This window comes from Scyliorhinus torazame, chromosome 16 (genome assembly GCF_047496885.1).
Source record: "Scyliorhinus torazame isolate Kashiwa2021f chromosome 16, sScyTor2.1, whole genome shotgun sequence".
NCBI lineage: Eukaryota > Metazoa > Chordata > Chondrichthyes > Carcharhiniformes > Scyliorhinidae > Scyliorhinus > Scyliorhinus torazame.
In genome coordinates, this window is record NC_092722.1 from 105012043 (window position 1) to 105036104 (window position 24062).

At 46.5% G+C, this 24062-nt stretch overlaps 1 long non-coding RNA gene across 1 annotated transcript in view; it reads right to left on the reverse strand.

Annotated features, from left to right (window-relative positions):
- Positions 1-7613: 7613 nt before the first annotated feature.
- LOC140392397 (uncharacterized) overlaps positions 7614-24062 on the reverse strand; it is a 56285-nt gene continuing 39836 nt past the window's right edge. The window contains exons 2-3 of the long non-coding RNA XR_011935330.1: positions 17256-17368; positions 7614-7729 (exon numbers count right to left, since the gene is read on the reverse strand). This is a non-coding gene — a long non-coding RNA (uncharacterized lncRNA). The remainder of the gene's footprint in view (positions 7730-17255; positions 17369-24062) is intronic.

The window sequence follows — 24062 nt, forward strand, 5'->3', positions numbered from 1 at the left end:
ATTCACTTGGGGATATGGGGGATATGGGGGAGGGGGGATATGGGGAGGGGGGGATATGGGGGAGGGGGGATATGGGGGAGGGGGGATATGGGGGAGGGGGGATATGGGGGAGGGGGGATATGGGGGATATGGGGGAGGGGGATATGGGGGATATGGGGGAGGGGGGATATGGGGGATATGGGGGGGGATATGGGGGAGGGGGGATATGGGGGAGGGGGGGATATTGGGGAGGGGGGATATGGGGGATATGGGGGAGGGGGGATATGGGGGATATGGGGGAGGGGGGATATGGGGGATATGGGGGAGGGGGGATATGGGGGAGGGGGGATATGGGGGATATGGGGGAGGGGGGATATGGGGGATATGGGGCGGGGGGGGTATGGGGGATATGGGGGAGGCTCACCCTGCCTGCTCTGACGAGGTCGTTCACCTTCTTGTGGCACTGGGTGCCTGTCCGTGGTGTTAGGGCCACAGCGGTGACGGCTTCTGCCACCTCCCTCCACAGACGCCGGCTGTAGCGTGGGGCAACTCTGCGGCCGTGCCCGGGATACAGGGCGTCCCTCCTCTGCTCCACCGCGTCCAGGAGCGCCTCCACATTGCGTGACTCGAACCTCGGGGCTGAGCGACGGCCAGCCATCAAGTCGGGTGTTCCGGTCGGGTGGGGGGGAGCAGCGCGGCCTTATGAGCCGTCACGCCGTGCAGCGCGTATGACGCTGCACGGCGTGAACCACTGCGCAAGCGCGGATCCCGTTACGTCGCTGCTAGCCCATTTCGGGCCGCAGACTATCGGCCCATTTTTATGACGTGACGCAAGTGGGATTTGCGCCGTTTTTTGCGCCGATCGGCGGAGTTTCCGCCGATAACTGAGAATTTTGCCCCGTTTCTCATCATGGTATGCTATTCTTTTCTTCCACTCAATTTTCTCCCGTCCAAAAATAGCAGCTACAGATTGTCTCCCGACCGCACTTCCTTCCCCGTTAGTGAAGCTGACCTTCTCGTGCCTGTTTCCGCTACATTGTAAAGCAACATGTATCAATGTCAACACATTGCTGCAATCCCTTTTCCGTGACAATGGAGGGGTGAAATGGGGCTTCAGTAAACACACGCAATCATACAATACAATCACTGAATGGTCACAGCATTAGAATGACCATGCAGCCTCACGGGTCCGTGCTAGCTCCCTGCAGTCCAGCAGCTTGGTTCCGCCCACTATCCCATCCTTTACCCATAATCCTGCATTTATTTTTCTCTTCCAAATTCCATTTTGAAAACTGTGATTGAATCTGCCTCCACCACACTCTCAGACAGTGCATTCCAGATCCTAACCACTCTCTGTGCCAAAGTAATTGTCCTCATGTCGCCAATGCTTATTTTGCCAGCCGCCTCGAATTTGTATCCCCTGGTTCTCGGCCTTTCTGCTCGTGAGAAGCCTCTTCCCATCTGCCCTGTTCAGACCCCCCAAACTTTTGAACCACTCCATCAAATCTTCTCTCAGTCCTCTCTACTCTATGGTGTGTACTTCCAGCTTCTCCGATCTATCCACATAACTGAAGTTCCTTACTCTTGGAACTAATTTCTAAAGCCTTCACATCCTCCCTATGATATGTCTAGAATTGGACACTGCCAGTTGGGGGAGAACCTATGATTTATAAGGTTACACTCAATGCTTCAATATATAAAGCTCCAGATCCCATCTGCCATTTCAACCCCTTTTCACAACCTATCCTGCCATCTTCCCCTTTTGTTCTTGTAATCCCCTTTGAAATTTTACCTTTTATTTCATGGTGCTTCTCCTTGATCGACTGATCAAAATATATCGCTTCCCACTTCTCTGCATTAAATTGCATCTGCCACATGTCCGCCCATTCCATCAGCCTCTCCACATCCTCTTGAAGTTTAACACTATAGGATTTAAAGAAGGCCCCAGTCAGGGCCTGGTGAGACCTATCCTCCCAATAGGGTCTACACTTGGAGTGAGATGCTGTGTAAAGTTTAACTTGTATATGTGTAAATAAATTCACTTACATTTCTGACAGTTTCCTTATGAATTATTACACTCTTCACAGTTTCTACCAACGCCACCCCTCCCCACCCCATTGCCTGCAACCCACATTCTGGAAAAACTCTCCCAACATTACTCATCTATGACCTGTAAGGCCCCACATCCTGGGACTTTGAAGCCTGTTGCTGTGGCAGCAGCCACCTGCCTCCCTGTGGTGCTGCTGAGTACAAGAGCTGCTGATTGGCCCCCGGAATCTTGTTTCCAGGGGAACGGCCGCCACCGGCATGCCACTGTCTGATTGGCTTGTGGTTCAGTGGGCCTCTCGCGGGTTCTCCAGCAAGCCTCCCCAATCCCCAAGGTGCTGTCACCAGTGTCTGAATCTGGAAAAGCAAGCTAGGATTTTTAATTCAATGCCAAATCAGATATGGAAAGAAAAATAAAATAAGGGGGAGAAAGATGAGATTGAGAGAGAGAAAAAAAGGCATAACAAAAGTAAAAAGGAGAATTGCTAGCATCATGCCATTAACCAAAAAATCTCTAACAATCATTGAACTCTGAAAGAATGAGAGTCCATAAGGGTAAAAGTTAATTTTCAGTGCCAGAAGAATGATTTGGCAGAAATAAACCTGTCATATCATTAAATATGTATTACACTGGAATGAACAGCCTGCAATCTTTTCTGGTGAGATTACGGGAATTCAATAGCTAGTTACTACAATTTCATGGCTTTCATGTGTTTCAATGCCAAGCCTCACAGTAAGCCACCATGTCGCACAGTTTGTGGATGAGCAGGGCCAGACAACAACATCCAAGTCAGCTTCCGACAGATTTGGCATGACAGAAAAGCAATCAGTACTACCTGGCTTACATCTCCACATAATAATTGGGGAGCCAATCAACATACTTGAGGAAAAGCCTGTGGGTGACTGCTGACATGCGCAAAACAGCACAGGTTTTTTCATTTTTTTAAAGGATATGGGCATTGATGGCTAGACCAGGAATTTTTGCACATCCCTAATTGAGAAGGTGCAGACCATGTGGTGTAGGTACACCCATAGTGCTGCTAGAGAGGGTGTTCTATGATTTGAGCCAGCGACAGTGAAGGGACGGTGATATATTTCCAAGTCAGGATGGCGAGTGGCTTGTAGGAGAACTTTCAAGTGGTGGTGTTCGCATGCACTTGTCATTCGTGGAGTTAGAGGTCATTGGTTTGGATGGAGCTGTCGAAGGAGCCTTGGTGAGTAGTTGTAGCGCATATTGTGGGTGCCACTGTGCATCGATGGTGGGGGAAGGAATGTTTAGGTGGTGGAAGGGATGGCAATCAAATGAACTGCTTTGACCTCTATGGTGTTGAGTGTTATATTTTTGTATTCTTCTTTACAGTAGAAACAACGGATGAAAAAGTTGACACATCTTTGGTTATTTAGCCAGCCAGTCAAACTTTATTAGGGATGTTTTGCTTGCTCATAGTCTAAAGTGAAAGAGAGGGAAAATCTTCCATTGCCTCTGAGGACGTCACCACATGACCTTGTGACACACTACATAGCGATGCATTGGTTTACAATACATAACACCCCTTTTAGATTTTTAGATATCATATAGAATCATAGAATGTACAGTGCAGAAGGAGGCCATTCGGTCAATCGAATCTGCACCGGCCCTTACAAAGAGCACCCTACTCAAGCCCACATATCTACCCTATCCCCGTAACCCAGTAACCCCCACTTAACCTTTTTGGTATTAAGGGGTAATTTATCATGGCCAATCCACCTAACTCGCACATCTTTGGACTGTGGGAGGAAACCGGAGCACCCAGAGGAAACCCATGCAGACACGGGGAGAACATGCAGACTCCGCACAGTGACCCAGCCGGGAGTCGAACCTGGGACCCTGGAGCTGTGAACCAACTGTGCTAACCACTATGTTACCGTGCTATATATATGTATATATACAATCAGTACGATTGTATATTTCTGTGGACGTTGGTTCAGCTTAGACAGAACCTGTCTTTCAGGAGTCTTTGCTTTCCTGCTCTCGGCAGTCAGTGGAAAACATGACTCAGGCACATCTTCTGATTAAGTTGTTCTTCTTCAGCTTCTCCAGATGTCATTGGTTCCACTGGTTTAAAATCTGAATTTGACTCTGTCATGATTATAGGTTGAGGGTTTTCCAAAGCTTGAGTGTCAGATGTTGGCCTTTCAGATAACAAATCTGTAAATATTATTTTTGAAGCGAGGATTTGATTGGTGTGTCTCCTCCAAACTCTCTTGCTGTCAGTTTGCACTGTATAAGAAATAGACCCCGTTATTGCGAGTATTGTGGCAGGTCCCACTTCTCACCTGAAAAGTAGCTTCTTGCTAAACTTCTTTCCCCTTGATCAAAAGTCCTTTGTTTTGGCTTCTGTTCATGGCGAGTAACTTGGTTTTGTTGTTGTCGCTCTACAATAGTAGAAATGTCAGGCGGTAAGGGCAAATCGAATTTGATTCTAAACTTCCTTTCTAAAAACAATATTGCCGGCAAGTTTTGGGTTGTCCCATGGGCAGTATTTCTGTAGGATATGGGAAATGTGTTTATTCTTTTATCTAATGGTCCTTTATCCTCTGATGTTTTAATGGCATTCTTCAAGGGTGGCATGGTAACACAGTGGTTAGCACTGTTGCTTCACAGCTCCAGGGTCCCAGATTCAATTCCCAGCTTGGGTCACTGTCTGTGCGGAGTCTGCGTGTTCTCCCCGTGTCTGCGTGGGTTTCCTCCGGATGCTCTGGTTACCTCTCACAGTCCAAAGATGTGCAGGTTAGGTGGATTGGTCATGCCTAAGCAGAACCAACGTCCACCTAAATATACAATTGTACTATATATATATACATTTTTGTATGATGATCATGCTAAATTGCCTTAGTGTTCAAAAAGGTTAGGTGAGGTTGCTGGGTTATGGGGTTAGGGTGGAGGTGTGGGCTTAAGTAGGATGCTCTTTCCAAGGGGCTGTACAGACTCGATGGGCTGAATGGCCTCCTTCTGCACTGTAAATTCTATGACTCAATGACAGCACCAATCTCTCTGCCAATCCATTGGTGGAAGGATGCTAAGGCACAGTTTTTATGCTGTATGCCGCAGTTTCTAAGGTAGCCTACAAATTCCTGTTATGACACCCTGGGCTAGGGTGTGGTCAATTCCAGCCCCTCTTGACCCAGAGCCGCAACACAATTGAATTAACTAATAATTCTTCGAAAAATACACAAATGCTTCAGATCTTGGCTTAAATAATTATAATCACCAGGTTTGGAAATTTAAATACAATTACTTTTCATTGATAAGAAGAACGATAATGAAATATGCAGAAAATACAACTGGTTAATTATTATCTAATTCCTAATCTCCACTTTAACTTGCCCCCAGCCGCTACACACACACTCAAGACAGACAAACACAGAGGTGAGGGGAGGGGTGAAAATAACAAGTAAAGGAAAAAGAGTCTTTGTTTCAGATGGTTGCCTTTAAGCAAAACTTCCTCCAAAGTAAGCTTTCAGATTCAGTCTCTGTGCAACCTGTAATGGCTTCACTGTAGATTCATTCATTCAAGTTCTCTGTAGATTCAGGAACACATCAACTCACCAGCTTTCTGGAGAGAGAGAAAGAGAGAGAGACGAGAGGGAGCAGTCTGGTCCAACATGTCTTTGTTATGTGACCTTGTTGCATGCAATTTTGTAGATTGTGGACGGCTTTGGGAAGTCAGGAAGTGAGTTACTCACTGCAGGATTCCTAGCTTCTGACCTGCTTTTGTAGCCACAGTATTTATATGGCGAGTCCAGTTCAGTTTCTGATCAATGGTAACCCCTAGGATTTTGTTATTGGGAATTCAGCGATGGTAATCTCATTATATGTCAAGGGAAGATGGTTATATTCTCTCCTTTTCGAGCTGGTTATTGCCTCGCACTAGTATGGCGTAAACTTTACACACCCCATATCGTCCCAAGACTGAATATTGCCCATGACTTGCTGCATATGGACAGGGACTGCTTATGTATCTAAGGAGCAATAAGTGGTATAGAAAACTGTGCAATCATCAGTTAATATCCCCACTTCTGACTGTATGATGAAGGGAAGAAACAGCTAAATATAGTTGGGCTCACGATGCTGAGTACTGCTGAAGATATGTCCTGCGCCAGAGATGATTGGCTTCCAACAACTGAAACCACCTTCCTTTATGCCAGGTATGACTCGAACCTGTCGACAGTTCAACCGCCCTGAAGCCCATTGACATTTACTTCACTCTCACTTCACCACTGGAGTTCAACTCTGTCTATGTTTGAACCAAAGCTGTAATGATTTCAATAGCTGAATGACCCTGGCAGAACCTAAGCTGAGCGTCAGTGAGCAGGTTACTACTGCGTGAGTGCGCCTTGATAGCGCTGTTGATGATCCATTCCACTACTTTGCTGATGATTGAGAGTAAACTAATGGGGCGGTAATTGACCATGTTGGATTTGTCCTGCATTTGTGTACAGGACATATCTGGGAAATTTCCCACATTGCAGGTAAATGTTCGCGTTGTAGGGGAGCGGCACGTTCTGGAGCACAAGTCTCCAGTACTATAGCTGGAATATTGTCAGGGCCCATTAGCCTTTGCAACATCCAATGCCTTTAACTGTTTCTTGATGTCATGTGGAGTGAATCGAATTGGCTAAAGACTGACATCTGAAATGCTGGGGACCTCAGAAGGGGGCCGAGATTGATCATCTACTTTGCACTTCTGGCTGAAAATTGGTGAAAATGCTTTTTGTCTTTTACACTAATCTGCTGGGCTCCTCCATCATTGAGGATGGGGATACTAGGGAAGTCTCCTCCTGCAGTCAGTTGTTTAATTTTCCACCAACATTCATGGCTGGATGTTGTGGGACTGCGAAGTTTAGATCTGATCCGTTGGTTGTGGAATTACTTAGTCCTGTCTATCATTTACTGCTTATGTTGTTTGGCATGTACGTAGTCCTGTGTTGCTGTTTCACCCAAGTTGACACCGCATTTTTTTGGTAAGCCTGGTGCTGCTCCGAGCATGCCCTTCATTGAACCAGGTTGTTCCCTTGGCTTGTTGGTAATGTTAGAGTGGGGGATGTGCCGGCGTATAGGTTGTGGTTGAGTACAATTCCACTGCTGCTGATGGCCCTCAGCACCTCATGGATGACCATTCTTCAGTTGCTAGGTCTGTTTGGAATCTATCCCACTTAGCACAGTGGTAGTGCCGCACAACATGATCGAGGGTATAATTAGTGCACATTATGGGACTTCCCTTGTACAAGGACTGAGTGGTGGTCACTCCTATCAGTACTGTCGCCGACAGATAATACTGTAACAGGTGGATTTGTGAGTGTGATGTCAAATAATGTTTTCCCTCTTGTTGTTTGCCTCACCACCTGCAGCACACCCTGTAAAGCCCTTTTGGTGTCGACCAGCCAGTTAACAATGGTGTTACCCAGCCACTTTTGGTGATGGACAGCCAGAGTGCCTTCTGCACCCTTGCCACCTCAAGTGGTGTTCAACATGGAGTAATAATGATTTGTTCGCTGAGTCAAGTATGGTAGGTGATAACCCGCAGTTGCCTATATTTTACCTGTTACGATGAGAGTCAGAGGAGGTATGTTGTGGCCCTGGTTTTAACTGATGTACCCGCAGTCTGCAGCTCTGATGTCTTCAAGCTTTATACCTCTGAATAAATGTTCCCGTCTGCCAAGTCTGAATAAATAAACCAACATAATTGCAAAATCTCTCATGGACAGTTGATGAATTGTGACTTGTACAGGAAATAAGCATCATTACTTCTGTCATATGTCATTGTACATATATTATCCATAGAATCGCCACAGTGCAGAAGAGACCATTCGGCCCATTGAGTCAACACTGACCCTCCGAAAGAGCACTCTCCCTCAGCCCACACCCCCATCCTATCCCCGGAACTCCATGCATTGATTATGACCAATCCACCTAACCTGCACATCTTTGGACTGTGGGAGGAAACCAGAGCACCCGGATGAAACCCACGCAGACACGGGGAGAATGTGCAAGCTCCACACAGTCACCCAAGGCCGGAATTGAACCCGGGTTCCTGTCGCTGTGAGGCAGCAGTGCTAACCGCTTGCCACCCACATATATTGTATATCATTACTGAAACACAACAGTCATGCCTGCTCCAACCTCCTTACTTTCCCTGACCTCTAGATAATCACTACTCCTTCCTCTAGCACTGCTAGCTCCCTGTCACCCCGCTGGGTAACTACCCTCTGAAGATCTTGCTTCAGAAACCTCTCTTTTCCAACTCCACTTCAAATTCTAGGATTTTGAACTGAAGAAACCTCAGTTGAAGACACTTCCCACCAATGTACTTGTTCAAATCAATGTCTGCTACTCAACTCTTGTTCAGGAATATTTTCATACCATTTTCCTGCAATTCCTACCACTCATCTTAATTAGGTTTTAGCTATGTTTTTAGTTTATATTCTTTGCTGGGGCAAATGAATGTAGCCACTAAGTTGATGGTAAAACCAGATTTCAAGAGGACTAAATTTTGATGAAAGGGGGAAGGATTTGAGAATGGTACACTGGTACACTCTGATAACTTTGACAGAGACAGAGAAGACAGTGGAGCTTATTTCAATGTGTTCTCATGGATAGGAGGTCTTTGTATACCCCAAGGAAGAAAAGGTGAGTTGATGGGAAACTGAAGCTTTAGTTGTCAAAATAGAGTATTTGTAGGGTCATGAAAGTAGAAATGGTGCATTTGTCAACAGTGGTGGAGACCAGTACAAAAAACAGGCTGAGTAAGCATTCTGAATGCTTAAAGCAGCATTAGAAAGAGGATAGTGTATAATTGGAGTAGTGATGGCAAGGCCTTTTCAGTAATGTTAGATGTCAGAAACCAATTAATGACCATATTGATCCTTGAGGGATATATCATGCTAGGTTCGATATGAAAGTACAGACATGGCTGATGAGCTAATGAGATACTGTGTATTAGATTTCACCTGGGTAGTTTGGTTTTCAACAGAAGTTGCTGCTCAAGTTATCTCGACATTTAAAGATGAAAGGACTGCTGAACTCGATTCTGCACACCGTGGACTCCTGGAGGATATCGGGGTCGCTCGTGTGTGACCGTTCACGTCATTGGGACCTGGAAAGGTTCTCGGCTTTGAAGAGAGGCTCGTGTGGTCTCATTGTGTAGGAAGGGGAAAACATTATTGGATTCTAGGTGAGTTTACTATTGGTTGTAAGGAAGCTGTTATCCAGAATTATACAGGATAAGGTTTCCCATCACTCATTAGTTATTGCATTCCCAGTATGGCTTCAGGAAATGTTGGCCCTAATTCACTATGTTAGTCACAGATTTGTAGAGTTTTACAGCACAAAAAAAGGCCCTTCGGTCCATCATGTCTGCACCGGCCATCCAGCACCTATCTACTCTAATCCCATTTTCCAGCACTTGGTCCATAGCCTTGTCTGCTACGGTGTTTCAAGTTCTCATCTAAATGCTTCTTAAATGTTATGAGGGTCTCTGTCTCCACCACCCTTTCAGGCCGTGAGTTCCAAACTCCCATCACCCTCTGGGTGAAAAATATTTTCTTCAAACTCCCTCTATATCTCCTGCCCCTTACCTTAAATGTAGCTCTCCCACCCCCGGGTTATTGACCCCTCTAATAAGGGGGAAAGTTTCTTCCTACCTACCCTATCTATGCCCCTCAGAATTTTGCACACCTCGATCAGGTCCCCCTTCAGCCTTCTCCGCTCTAAGGAAATCCACCCGAGGCTAACCAGCCACTCTTCATAGCTGAAACGCTCCAGCCCACGAAACATCCTGGTGAATATACTTTGCACCCTTTCTAATGCAATCACATTGAGTTTTTGATAGAATTATTTAAGGAAGTAAAAAGTATGCAGGGTACTTATCCTCCTTTTATGTGATTGCTTTGTGGATAGTGGTTATATATACAGGACTAGTAATACAGAGACCCAGACTCGTCCCCCAGTGACATGAATTCAAATCCCACCTTGGCACCTGGGGAATTTAAATTCAATTGAATAAATGTGGAAAACAAAGCTAGTTTCAGGAATGACGACCATGAAACTATCAGATTGCCATCAAAAATCCTTCTGGCTCACTAATGCCCTTTAGGGAAGGAAATCTGCTGCCCTAATCCAGACTGGCCTACATGTGATTCTTAACGGCTTTCTGAAACAGCCGAGCTAGCGATTCAGTTATATCAAAGATTTGCCAACAGGATTTGATGAAGGATAGCACTAAAGTCAATTGGATATGATTAAATCTTGCAGCATTATAGGATTGATGTGTGCGGGATTTGTGGCATATTGGAATCTAATAGACAGAGGACTGACTATGAGAAGAGTGGATCTGAACAGAGACTAAACTGGAGTCCCATATGGCTCTTGGGATGACAGCTTTACTTTTCATCTGTTCCTTTAATGGTTTAGATACTAACTCGAATAGAACAGCTTTTAAATTCACAGATGATTGAAAAAGATAAGTACTTTAGTTGAAACCAATTTGATTGCAAGTTGATCTATACAAGAGGCTCCTAATGAGGTCAGGCATATGGGATTGGGGAAGCTTATCAGGTTTATCCAACAAAAGGGTTCCTATTAAAGAAAGAGGTGTGATGATTATCGATAACAACAGAATGGAGATTTGCATGGATACAGGGAACGCAAATAGGCTTCTAGATGGTGCGACAAGCATATATCAAAGAGCACTGTCTCCAGGTTGTGGAACCCCCATCCCCAGACCACTGGTCCTCTGTATAAGGCTCTAGAGAAGGCACAGTGGAACAAGCCCATGGGCAGCATGGTAGCACAGTGGTTAGCACAGTTGCTTCACAGCTCCAGGGTCACAGGTTCGATTCCCGGCTTGGGTCACTGTCTGTGCGGAGTCTGCGCGCTCTCCTCGTGTCTGCGTGGGTTTATTCCGGGTGCTCCGGTTTCCTCCCATAGTCCAAAGATGTGCAGGTTAGGTGGATTGGCCATGATAAAATTGCCCTTCGTGTCCAAAAAGGTTAGGTGGGATGGGGTGGAGGTGTGGGCTTAAGTGCAGTGCTCTTTCCAAGGGCCAGTGCAGACTCGATGAGGCGAATAGCCTCCTTCTGCACTGTAAATTCTATTCTATAATCATTGTCTAAGACTTCTTAGTTCTGGAGAAGGCCTCCAGGAGCTAGGAATATTTACCTAGTAGAAATACAGTGTAAGAGAATATCACTGAGGTTTTTAATTGGATGCAGGGATTGGACTCATTCTTGTTTTGTTGGTTAGTTACGATGTGTTGGGGCTGGTGATGATAAGGATCCACGTGTACATTCCACAGTTAAAAGATGCAAAAAGATAAGTTCAATCCAAATGTATTTATGTTTGACAGCGAGGCATTTCCCTCTGGAATAGGTTGCCAGAACATGCACTGTGAATTCATTCCTTTGAAAAGGCAACTGCTGAGGAGGACATTTGCAGTAGTTGTTGAGATTGTGTGGATTTCCCAGGATTCTGGAACATTCCAGATGCTTTTCTGAATTTGTTTCTTTCAGTTGTACCTCTCCCAGGAGGATCCGTGGTTAGAGGTCAATAACAGACATGACTGCAGTCTATCTTTCAAGGTCCTATCGACCTTCTCTGGTGAAAGAAACGGTTCCATGACATTAGTTCAAAGAAACATAAGACTTTGCCCTACTGGGCGGCCAAATATTCATCCCTCATTCAACATGACTAAAGCAGATTACTTGGTCATTATCACATTGGTGTTTGTGGGACATTGCTATGCACAAATTAGCGGCTGTATCTCCCACATTCCAACACTGACTACACTTCAAAAGAGCTCTATTGGTTGTAAAAGTACATTGGGTTGTCCCAAGATCACAAAAGGCACTACATAAATGCAAATCTTTCTTTCATTCCTGTTGCTGGGCTTGTGGGCTAATAGTATGTCTGTATCCACGTCCAGTCTCTCTGCTTCAATTTGCCTTGGTTCCTTCACTTGCCTAGATTGCTGCCTGCTAATGCCTCATGCTGGGGCTGGTCCATTCACCCTCTGCTAGATTGGCACTGCTCAACTGGCCAAACCAGTTGGGGTACAGGCTGGGTACATTCCAAAAAGGGGAACCAAAACCCAGGCTCTTTGGAGGACAAAGGTGATAGAGAATATTGTGAATCGGAACAAGAGAGTGTATGATGCTCGTCAGGCAATTCTTCAGTCAAGAAGCAGGTCAAGTACAATAGGTTTAGAGGGTATATGAAGAGGAAAAATAAGACTGGCAAAGAGACATTATGAGAGTAGAACCTCCGTTAACATGAAAGGGAACTAAAATATCTTCCACAAGCATGTAAATACTAAGCGGATAGTAAGAGGTGCGGTGGGCTGTGTTGGGGCAAAGAGGGTGATATATGCTTTGAACCACAGGCAAGGCTAGAACATTTAATGAGTACTTTGTATTGGTATTTACGAAAGAAGGGGTACCTTACTAAACATTGCTAGACATGGAGCTGGTAGATCTAATGGATTAGATAAAAATTGAGAAGCAGGAGGTGCTGTAAAGGCTGGCTATGCTTAGAGAGGATAAGTCCCCTGGTCTGGATGGCTTGAATCCCAGCTTGCTAAAGGAAGTAGGAGTGGAGATAACTGAAGGGTTTTCCATAAACTTCCAATCTTCCCTAGAAACGGGGAAGGTGTCAGAGGATTGGAAAGTAGCCACTTTGGCACCCTTATTCCAGAGAAGGTGTAAAGACCGTCCAGGTAACAATAGGCTGGTCAGTACAACAACAGTGATGGGTAAGATGTTAGAAACACTAATCAAGGAGAAAATTAGAAAGGAATTGGAGAGGTTTGAGTTAATTAAGGAGAGTCAGCACAAATTTGTAAAAGGCAGATTGTGTCTGAGTAATCTAATTGATTTTTAAAAAATGAAGTAACTGAGAAGGTTGATAAAGGGAATGTAACAGATGCCGTCTATTTGGATTTTAAGAAAATGTTTGACAGAGTACCACAAGAAGGTTGGTTAATAACATTGTTGTTCATGTTTATGTGTCAGTATCAAATGAAATAAATAAAAATAGGTTCAGGACAGAAAGTAGTGAGTGAGATGTAGTAAATGATTATTTTTCAGACTGGAGGGTGGTAGACAATGGTGTTTTCCAAGGGTTCAGGCTCAGATCTTAATAGATTAAGATAAATGACACCAATATTGAAATATGTAGTAAAATTTCAAAATTTGCCAATGCTACCAAACTGGGAGGCTGACAAACAGTGAGGATGATACTAATCAAATGCAACAGGACACATATAGGCTAGCAGAATGGGCAGATTTAGCACAGAGAAATGTGAAGTGGTGCATTTTGGCAGAAGGTAAAATGGATTTAATGGTACAGACCTAAAGAGTTTGCAGGAACCTGAGGGTGCATATGCATGGATCCTTGAAAGTGGGAGGACATAGTGAAGAAGTTAGCAAAGCAAATGAGATCATGGGCTTTATAAATAGGGGCATTGAATACAAAAGCAGGGAGATTATGCTGAACCTTTATAATGCACCGGTTAGACCACAACTAGAGTATTGCATCCAGTTCTGGGCACTACACTTTAGGAAATTTAAGGGTCCTTACTGTTTATTCCCTTATTTCCCCTTTCCTTTATTTTGCTGTTGCATTTTTGATCTATGGATGATTCATGGACATCTCACTTTTAGAGAAGCAGCCTGTGAGAAGCCGATCCCTTTAATTCAAACAGAAGCATCCGGAAAGCTGTGCTGGTTTCAACTGGTGATTGCAGACTGGACGGCATCAATGAGAACTCGATTTGGTTGATTGGCTGGTGCCCAAAGGCTTTAAGTTTGGTTTCCGTTTTGATTCTAGCAGCCCGATGAAGAGATTTAATTAACTCTCTCTCCAAAATAATCCAGCTAATTCTCTTCGGAAGGCCATTGTGAGGGCTGACTCTCTCTCTCTCTCCAACAAATCTGGGTGCTGTTCTCCTGAGACTGCAGAGGCCTGAAGTCAAACCAGGAGCTGAAAGCAAGGTTTGATGTGAAATAAAGTATCTCTCCAGAAAGAAAGAGGCCTGAATGCGAACCTCAAGCTGTAGGCCCAGCTTGATGAATACCTATGCCCGTGAGCACTGCATTTTCTAAACTACAGGGACGCCGAATGAATGGCTCTACAAAGAAGACCATTATTGGCTGTAAACCAGAGACTTTAATCAACATGCTTGCTGTGAAGAACATGTGCTAAAGAACCATCATCTGAAGACTCTTATCTTTTGACCTTAATCCTTATCATTATGTTTTTAGCCCCTTTCCTCTCCTCTGTGTTTGTCTGTATTATGCGTGCAGGTAGAGGGTGGGACAGTTAAAGTGGGCAGTCGGTATTAGCTTGTCATTAACCAGTTATATTTGCTGCATATTTCAGTGATAGTCCTTGTTATAAATAAACAGTAATCGTGTGTACATTTGCAAACCTGGTAACTATAATGTTTGGGCAGTCAAGGGACAAAGACTTTGGTATTTTTATAAGAATTATTGGTTGATTCACTTGTGTTGTGCCTCATGGGGCTGGAATTGACCGTGCACTAGTCCCGGGTGCTGTAATAGATGTGACGGTTCATGAGAGGGTGCAGAGGAGATTCACCGGAATGGTTCCAGGAATGGGGGGATTTTAAATTCAAGGTTCGGTTGAAGAAACTGGGGTTGTTCTCCTTGGAATAAACGAGATTGAGGGGAGAGTTGATGAAGGTGAGCAAGATTTTGATAATGTGATGAATGTAGCAATTCTTTATATATATCTATATATATACTTGGGCAGCACTAGTGGTTAGCACTGTTGTTTCACAGCACCAGGGACCCAAGTTCGATTCCCGGCTTGGGTCATAGATACATAGAAGATAGGAGCAGGAGGAGGCCTTTTAGCCCTTCGAGCCTGCTCCGCCATTCATCACGATCATGGCTGATCATCCAACTCAATAGCCGAATCCTGCTTTCTCCCCATAGCCTTTGATCCCATTCTTCCCAATGTTTTAGCATCAACTACTTCCTGGGGTAATGAATTCCACGGGCTCACCACTCTTCGTGTGAAGAAATGTCTCCTTATCTCTATCCGAAATGGTTTACCCTGAATCCTCAGACTGTGACCCCTGGTTCTGGACACACCCATCATTGGTAACATCTTCCCTGATCTACCCTGTCTAGTCCTGTTAGAATTTTATAAGTCTCTATGAGATCCCCCCTCATTCTTCTGAACTCCAGCGAGAACAATCCCAACCTAGTCAATTTCTCCTCATATGACAGTCCCGCCATCCCTGGAATCAGTCTGGTAAACCTTCGCTGCACTCCCTCGAGAGCAGGAACATCCTTCCTCAGAGAAGGAGATCAAAACTGCACACATTACTCCAAGTGTGGCCTCACCAAGGCACTGTACAATTGCACTGTCTGTGCGGAGTCTGCACATTCTCCCCATGCCTGCGAGGGTTTCCTCCGGGTGCTCTGGTTTCCTCCCACAAGTCCCCGAAAGACGTGCTTGTTAGGTGAATTCGACATTATGAATCCTCCTTCAGTGTACCCGAACAGGTGTCGCAGTGTGGCGACTAAGGGATTTTCACAGTAACTGTATTGCAGTAAGTGTTCATGTAAGCCTATTTGAAATGAAATGAAATGAAAATCGCTTATTGTCACAAGTGTCTTCAAATGAAGTTACTGTGAAAAGCCCCTAGTCACCACATTCCGGCGCCTGTTCGGGGAGGCTGTTACGGGAATCGAACCGTGCTGCTGGCCTGCCTTGGTCTGCTTTCAAAGCCAGCGATTTAGCCCTGTGCCAAACAGCCCCCTATTTGTGACACTGATAAAGATTATTACTATTATGTCACTCATGGGAGGGGCTGGGTCTGTTTTTGGTTTCATTTTCAGCCCTGCCTGATGTCTGTTATTTTAAGTTTCATTTTTGGAGTTCTGCTCTGGGTTCTGAGGAAAGGGAGTGTGTTTCTCAGACTGACTTCTGAAAGCATCCCTCCCAAGGACTTTGTGAATAAATCTGTAAGCCACCAATTGTTAACTTTATTAATAAGTGGCATTTAACCTGCATGTGGATTTTCTGAATTGAAATTTTAGAGGTGGATGGGAAAATAAGCTCAAAGACCTTCCAATTTTTTAAAGAACAGTTTAACTGTTGGTTGAAAAGCTGTTTTTCCCTTGGATGTTGATGGGGTTAATCCTGCGTTAATCATAAAGCTTTTGTTTTACCATTTGTCAGTCAAATCACTCCTGGGGGTGAAGTATCCTTTCCTCACAGTTTACAGATGGAAAAATTGTCGGGGTTTCTCATCCGTTTCCTAATATAAATTGGGGGCCTTGCCCAGTACCGTAACAAAATGATAGATAAGTAAAGACTATTCCCATTAGTTGATGGTACTTGAAATAAGGGACACAAATGAAAGGCTGTGGGCAAGAAATGAAAGGGAAATGTGAAGAAGAGGTTTTTAATGCAGCAAGTGATCATGTGCTGGCAACCGTTGCCCAGAAGATTGGTGGCAACAGAGGCGATCAACTTGAGAAGGAAATTGGATGGACGCTGGAAGGAAAATAAACTTGCTGAGCTAAAGGGATAGAGTGGGGGGGAATAGGGCTGACTGGTTTGCTTGGCTTGGCAGAGAGCCGGCATGGGTTCGATGGAGCGAATGGCTTCATTCTTTGCCATAAATGGCTCTATGCCTTATTGTTCTGTCATCACATTGTCATTTACGACATTTTTGGTGGCGTATATAATTCAAACAGGAGCGCAAAATGCAACAAAAAAAATTGTCTGTGGTGGTAATGCTGCCACGTGAGACCGAATATCAAATTAATGAAACAGAGTTGCCTTGGAAAAACAAAATACCACTCTGAAAACAAATGGAGTCTTACTTTTGGTCGCTTGTTTGTGAAACAGTGTTGTCCTCTGGATAAGTGAAAATAAATTGATATCAAATAAAATTGTAAATGAACACCCTCCCAATTCCAATTTGATGCCTAACTTTCTCCTTTTTCAATTGTCCATCAATGTATTGAACAGTTACAGGACTAGAACACAACAATGCACAGATATACCGATCTACTGTCCCAGCAATGAGCATTAACCAATGTTTCAATGCAGCATTCAATTCAAACCAATTGCGATTAGGGAGAGAAGGTGACACCTTAAGTCCCTCCACTCAGAATTGACTGAGTGCAATATAAGTTAAAATTGAATGCCATACTTAAGTGCCATCCAGTGTCTCTGGGCCATCCGGTCTTCAGTTGCTTACTGCTTGGGTCTTCTTTAGGTTGATTTCGGGCGGAGGGCTATAAATGCAGCTCCCAAACTGACAGTCTGAAAGGAGGAGTTGGAATTACCTTCATTAAGGAAAATAGACAACATGCAGAAAAGCAGAGCAGGGAGTAAACATTGACACATAGAAAATAGGAGCAGGAGGAGGCCATTCGGCCCTTCGAACCTGCTCCATCATTCATTATGATCATGGCTGATCATTCAACTCAATAGCCTAATACCACCTTCCCCACACACCCTATGATCCTTTTAGCCCCAAGGGCTGGACCTTCCCTGTTCTTGCAAATGTACAATTCTCCGGTTTCCCAGCTGTATGTTTCTCGGCAACCCGCTGTTCGCTGGCGGTGTGATTCTGTCTTCCCGCCACGTGCCAAGGTGATTTCATTTTGAAGCCACCCCACACCGTCGGGAAACCTGCGGACAGGACAAGCTGCCGGCTGGAAAAGTGAATCAGAATGGTTGGTGAATTCCAGCCACAATGTCTTAGCCTCAACCACTTCCTGTGGTAATGACTTCCACAGGCTCACCACGCTCTGGATGACAACATTTTACCTCATCTCAATCCTAAATGGCCTACCCCGTATCCTCAGACTGTCTGGTTCTGGGCACATCCACCATTGGGAACATCCTTCCTGCATCTACCCTGTTTTCAGGTTTCTATGAGATCCCGCCACATTCCTCTGAACTGCAACAAATATAATGCTAACCAACTCAATCTATCCTCATACGTCAGTCCTGCCAGCGTAGGAATCCGTCTGGTAAATCTTTGCTGCACTCCCTTCATAACAAGAACAACCATCTTCAGATAAGGAGACCAGGGACGGGATGCTCCGACCCCTCTGCCGGGTCGGAGAATCCCCGGGGGGGGCGGCGTGAATCCTGTCCCGCCGATCCAACGCCGGCTGCTGTATACTCCGGCGCTGATTTTCGGGCGGGGGCGGGGATCACGCCACGCCGGTCGGGGGCCATTGGCAGCGGCCCCCCCCCAGCAATTCTCTGGGCCCCGATGGGCAGAGCGGCCGCCTATTTTTGGCCAGTCCCGCCGGCATGGATTGGATATGATCCCACACAGAGGGACCTGGCAGATAAGTTGGCTGGTGCAGTCCTCGGGGAGGGGCACAGCGGGATCCAACACCGGGGGGGGGGGCATGGTCAATCTGCCATGGGGACACTTCTTCCTTCCGCGCCGGCCCCTGAAGGGCTCCGCCATGGCTGGTGCGGAGAATACACCCCCCTGTGTTTGCGCCAGAATACACGGCCGGGTTTCGCATGCACAGAACCACGCCAGTCCCTTTGGCGCCGGCTAACTCGCGCAGTCCCTTTGGCGCCGGCTGGCGCAGCACCAACCCCTCCGCCGCCGGCCTAGCCCCCGGAAGTGAGGAGAATTCCGCTACTTCCAGTCGGCCCGACGCCAGAGTAGTTCGCGCCGTTTTTGACGCTGGCGTCAGGCCGTCGTGCCGATCGCGGAGAATCCCGCCCCAGAACTGCACACAGTATTCCAGGTGTGGCCTCACCAAGGAGGCCCTGTACGATTGCAGCAATACATCCCAGCTTCTGTACTCAAATTCTCTCACTATGTAGGCAAGCATTCCATTTGCCTTCTTTATGCCTGCTGCACCTAAATAATCACCTTCAGTAACTGGTGTACGAGGCACCCAAGTCTCTTTGCACACACAAGCATATCCAGTGGCTGAGCCACAAAGCCAGTTTTGTGATCCGTCATCATTGATTTTTATTTCAACCCTTTTGGCTGTGTTATTTCACTGCTCAGGAAGAGGCGTAAACATCCCAAACAGTTCCAACATAGTGAATTTCAGATCAAAAGTTTGAAAAAGATCAAAAGCAGCTCGGAGATCCCTCAAATGAGAAACAGGCTTTTTTTTCATTCTTTCACAAGCTGTGGGTGGCGCTGGCTAGGCCAGCATTTGTTGCCCATCCCTAACTGTTCTCGAGAAGGTTGTGGTGAGCTATTTTCTTGAACCGTTGCAGTCCATGTGGTGTAGGTACACCCACAGTGCTGTTAGTGAGGGAGTTCCAGGATCTTGGCCCAATGACACTGAAGGAACGGCCGATATATTTCCAATTAGCACAGTGGGCTAAACAGCTGGCTTGTAATGCAGAACAAGGCAGCAGCGCGGGTTCAATTCCTGTACCGGCCTCCCCGAACAGGAGCCAGAATGTGGCGGCTAGGGGCTTTGCACAGTAACTTCATTGAAGCCTACTTGTGACAAGCGATTATTATTATTTCAGGATGATGAGTGGCATTTTTTAATTCATTTCTGGAATGTGGGTGTCGCTGGCTAATGTATTGCCTATCCTTGAGGGCATTTAAGAGTCAGGCTTGGAGGGGAACCTCCAGGTGGTGATTTTCCCAGGTATCTGCTGCCCTTGTCCTTCTAAATGGTAACAGTCGTGGGCTTGGAGAGTGCTGTCGATGGAGCCTTGATGAGTTGTTGCAGTGCATCTTGTAGTTGGTGCACATTGCTGCCACTGTGTGTCAGTGGTTGGGGGGAGTGAATGTTGAAGGTAGTGAATGGGGTGCCAATCATGCGGGCTGCTTTGTCCTGGATGCTGTTGAGTTTTCTGCATGTTGTTGGAGCTGCACCCATCCAGGCAAGTGATTCAGCAACGGTACTGCCATTGAATGCCAAGGTAATTGCCTGGCATGTGTGTGGATTGAATATTGCTTACCACTTGTCAGTCCGAGCCTGAATGTTGTCCCAGCCTTGTTGCATTTGGACATCGACTGTTTCAGTAACTGAGGAGTCATGAGTGGTGCTGAACATTGTGCAGTCATCAGTGAACATCTGACCTTATATTAGAGGGAAGGTCATTGATGAAGCAGCTGAAGATGGTTGTGCATCAGACACGACCATGAGGAACTCCTGCAATAATGTCCTGGAACTGAGATGATCGCCCTCCAACAACCACAATCATCTTTCTTTTTGCCAGGTGTAACTCCACCCAGCGGAGAGTTTCCTCCCTGATTCCTGTTAACTCCAGCTTTGCTAGGGCTCCTTGCTGCCTCACTCAGTCAAATGCTCTCTTGATATTGGGGGAAGTCGCTCTCATCTCACCTCTGGAGTTTACCTCTTTTCAGAGAATTTACAGTGCAGAAAGGGGCCATTCGGCCCATCGAGTCTGCACCGGCCCTTGGAAAGTGCACCCTACTTAAGCCCACACCTCTACCCTAACCCAGTAACCCCTCCTAACCTTTTTGGACACTAAGGGCAATTTAGCATGGCCAATACATCTAACCTGCACATCTTTGGAAACCGGAGCACCCAGAGGAAAGCCAAGCAGACACGAGGAGAACATGCAGACTCCGCAAGCCGGGAATCGAACCTGGGACCCTGGAGCTGTGTAGCAACAGTGCTAACCACTGAGCTACCGTTCCGCCCTGCAATGTCGATTTTGCTTTTGTCCATTTTTGGACCAAGGCTGTGATGCACTAAGCGTCAAGAACCACAAAGGCATGTGAGACTTTAACTAAGGCTTTAATATACTACATGGGAGGCTTACCCGACACAGACGACCCCAGACAGAATGGGGCCGGTCCCAGAAGTGGGTTCTTATACTTAACTCCCGGGGGAGTGGCTAAGGCGGAGCTCTCCGTGGCCAGGTCGGGTTACCTACCGGTGACCGAACCTCTACAGAGCTACAGTACAATACACAGTATTACAGGGCCACGTTACACACAACTATTATATATATGGTAGGGAAGTACAGTGGTGTATCACCACAGGCTGTAATGAGGCCAAAAGCTGAGTGGCCCTGTTGAAATTCGACCTGAGTGTGAGAGGACAGATTATTTCTGAGTAAGTGCTGCTTGATAGCACTGTCGACAATATCTTCCATCACTTTGCTAAAAATCAAGTGTAGGCTGTGTCATGTTAGGTACACTGGTCTAACACGGGCTGCAACTGGATACAGCTTAGATCAGAAAGATACTCCAGACCTTGAAGTTAGTTCAATCAGGTTTATTGAACTAAAGCACAGTTAGCACAGTTCTCTGTGAGTTCGACTCTCTGCTAACTTAAGTGTGGTTACTCTGACTGACTGAACCAGACTAGCTCTTAGCCACGTGGTGGAGGTGTGAGATTGTAACAACACCTTTGACTGACTCTCTAGATGTTCATCAGTGGAACGAGGCGGAGTGTGAGTGCCTCGTGTCTTTTATAGTCAGATCCCACCCCTGAGTGTCCTGCCTGCTTATTGGTCATGTCCTGTTCTCTGTGTCCATTCGCTGCTTATCTGTATATCATCATGTGTGTGTCTGCATATGATGACAGGCTGATTGGGCAGTAATTGATGGAAATGCATATATCCAGTTTTTTTTGCAAAGGACATCCCTGGACAATTTTCCACATTCTCGGGTAGATGCCAGTGTTGCAATTGCACTGGAACAGATTGGTGAGGGGCACGGCTAGTTCTGGAGCACAAGTAGTCTATACTACTGCCTGAATGTTGTCAGCGCCAAAAGCCTTTGTAGTGTCTGGTGCATTCAATCATTTATTGATATCATGTGGAGAAAATCGAATTGTTGGGGAGAGGCCGAGATGAATTATCCACTTGGTCTCTCTGACTGAAGATTGTAGCAAATGTTTCTCTGATATTCACTGAGAATGGGGATATCTGTGGAGCCTCCTCTTCCAGTTAGTTGTTTAACTGTCCACAGTCATTCATGACTGGATCTGGCAGGACTGCAGAGTTTAGATCTGGGACTTGATTCTCCGATTTTGAGGTCCCAGCACCGATTCTCCGACCGGTGAGGAGCTAGCAGCCGCACCATGTAAAACGCACAGCCTTCCCGATATAAACGGCTGGAGAATTGCCGGCTTCGTGGCCGGGTATGCGCCGGGTTAGCTACACCCTCAAGCGGTCGTGCCAAAAAAGGAGCTGCCAGATAGTGTTCCCCTGGACACCCCCTTGCCACCCCGGGCCACCCCCCACCAGTCCCCCCAGCCCTCGCAGAACCCCCCCCCCCGTCCAGCAGCACAGCTTCCACCCAACTGTGTCGGCGTTGGGCACAGTCCACAGTCGCCACGTCGGGTGTATGAAAACTGAGAGCACACATGCCCCGCGCCGTCGGTGGAGCATCAGGGGGAGGGCCTTCAGGTAACATCCTGAGGCCGTCCATACGGCGTGCGCCGTGCACCTCGTGACACCGTTTTGGAGGGGGCGGAGCATCCGAAAACTGGCGGCACCCCCGATTCGGTCGTAAACAGGGATTCTCCGCCCGATTGCCGAATATGACATCGGCGGCAAGCAATGGAGAATCCTGCCCAGGATCCATTGGTTGTGGGACTGCCAGAGAATCTGAGTTACATAGCTCTTAAGGCACTTTCTCTTGCTTGCTCAGAGTTATATAAATAGTTTAAAGGAATAAAACTGCATTGTACCAATCGCAACCGTGTTGGTTCGTCTGTATCTCAGAGCATCCAACACTTCAACCCCTAGTTCTGACTCACTCACACGAGGAAACATCTTTTCCACGTCCATCTTGTCAAGATCATTCGGAATCTTATATTCTTCAATCCAGAATGTTATCGTGCAATGATGTAATCCTGTACCTCCGTGTTTTGTCCTTTTATCTTAGTGCCATATTCTTATAAGTAAGGGGCTGGTTTAGCACAATGGGCTAAACAGCTAGATTGTAATGCAGAACAATGCCAGCAGCGCGGGTTCAGTTCCCGTACCAGCCTCACCAAACGGGCTGCGGAATGTGGTGACTAGGGGCTTTTCACAGTAACTTCATTGAAGCCTACTTGTGACAATAAGCAATTATCATAAAGCTGCCATAGTACCCCGAAACTACAAAAAGGATGAAAAAAGCCGCAAGGGACCGGACCGACGGTAAGCGGAGGCCTGTGGGAGAGTATCTTTTAAAAAGGTGCGGGAGGAACCGGAGCCGGAGACTCAGAAGCAGCCGAGGAGAGTCACGTCCCCGAGCAGAACGAGCGCCAAAGTGCGCGAGCCTGCGCAACCGAGCCCCCACATAGCAGAACGTGGGTGGCAGAAGAGAAGCGGCAGCCCGGACTGCGAAGCCAGAGACTTATGTAGCGGAGCCAGTGGGGCCAACGAGCAGGAGAGAGAGAGAGAGAGAGAGAGAGGGACCCCCCCCCCCCACCCCCCGCCCCCCACTGCAACAGACCGGCAGCGACCACGTGGTGAGCGGCAAGGCAAAGACGGACTCCGGTCCGCACCAGGAAACATCTCTCAAAGAACAAAGAACAAAGAAAAGTACAGCACAGGAACAGGCCCTTCGGCCCTCCAAGCCCGTGCCGACCATGCTACCCGTCTAAACTAAAACCTTCACACTTCCGGGGCCCGTATCCCTCTATTCCCATCCTATTCATGTATTTGTCAAGATGCCCCTTAAATGTCACTATCGTCCCTGCTTCCACCACCTCCTTCGGCAGCGAGTTCCAGGCACCCACTATCATCTGCGTAAAAAACTTGCTTCGTAAATCTCCTCTAAACCTTGCCCCTCGCACCTTAAACTTATGCCCCCTAGTAATTGACCCCTCTAACCTGGGAAAAAGCCTCTGACTATCCACTCTGTCTGTGCCCCTCATAATTTTGTAGACCTCTATCAGGTCGCCCCTCAACCTCCGTCGTTCCAGTGAGAACAAACCGAGTTTATTCAACCGCTCCTCATAGCTAATGCCCTCCATACCAGGCAACATCCTGGTAAATCTCTTCTGCACGTTCTCTAAAGCCTCCACATGCTTCT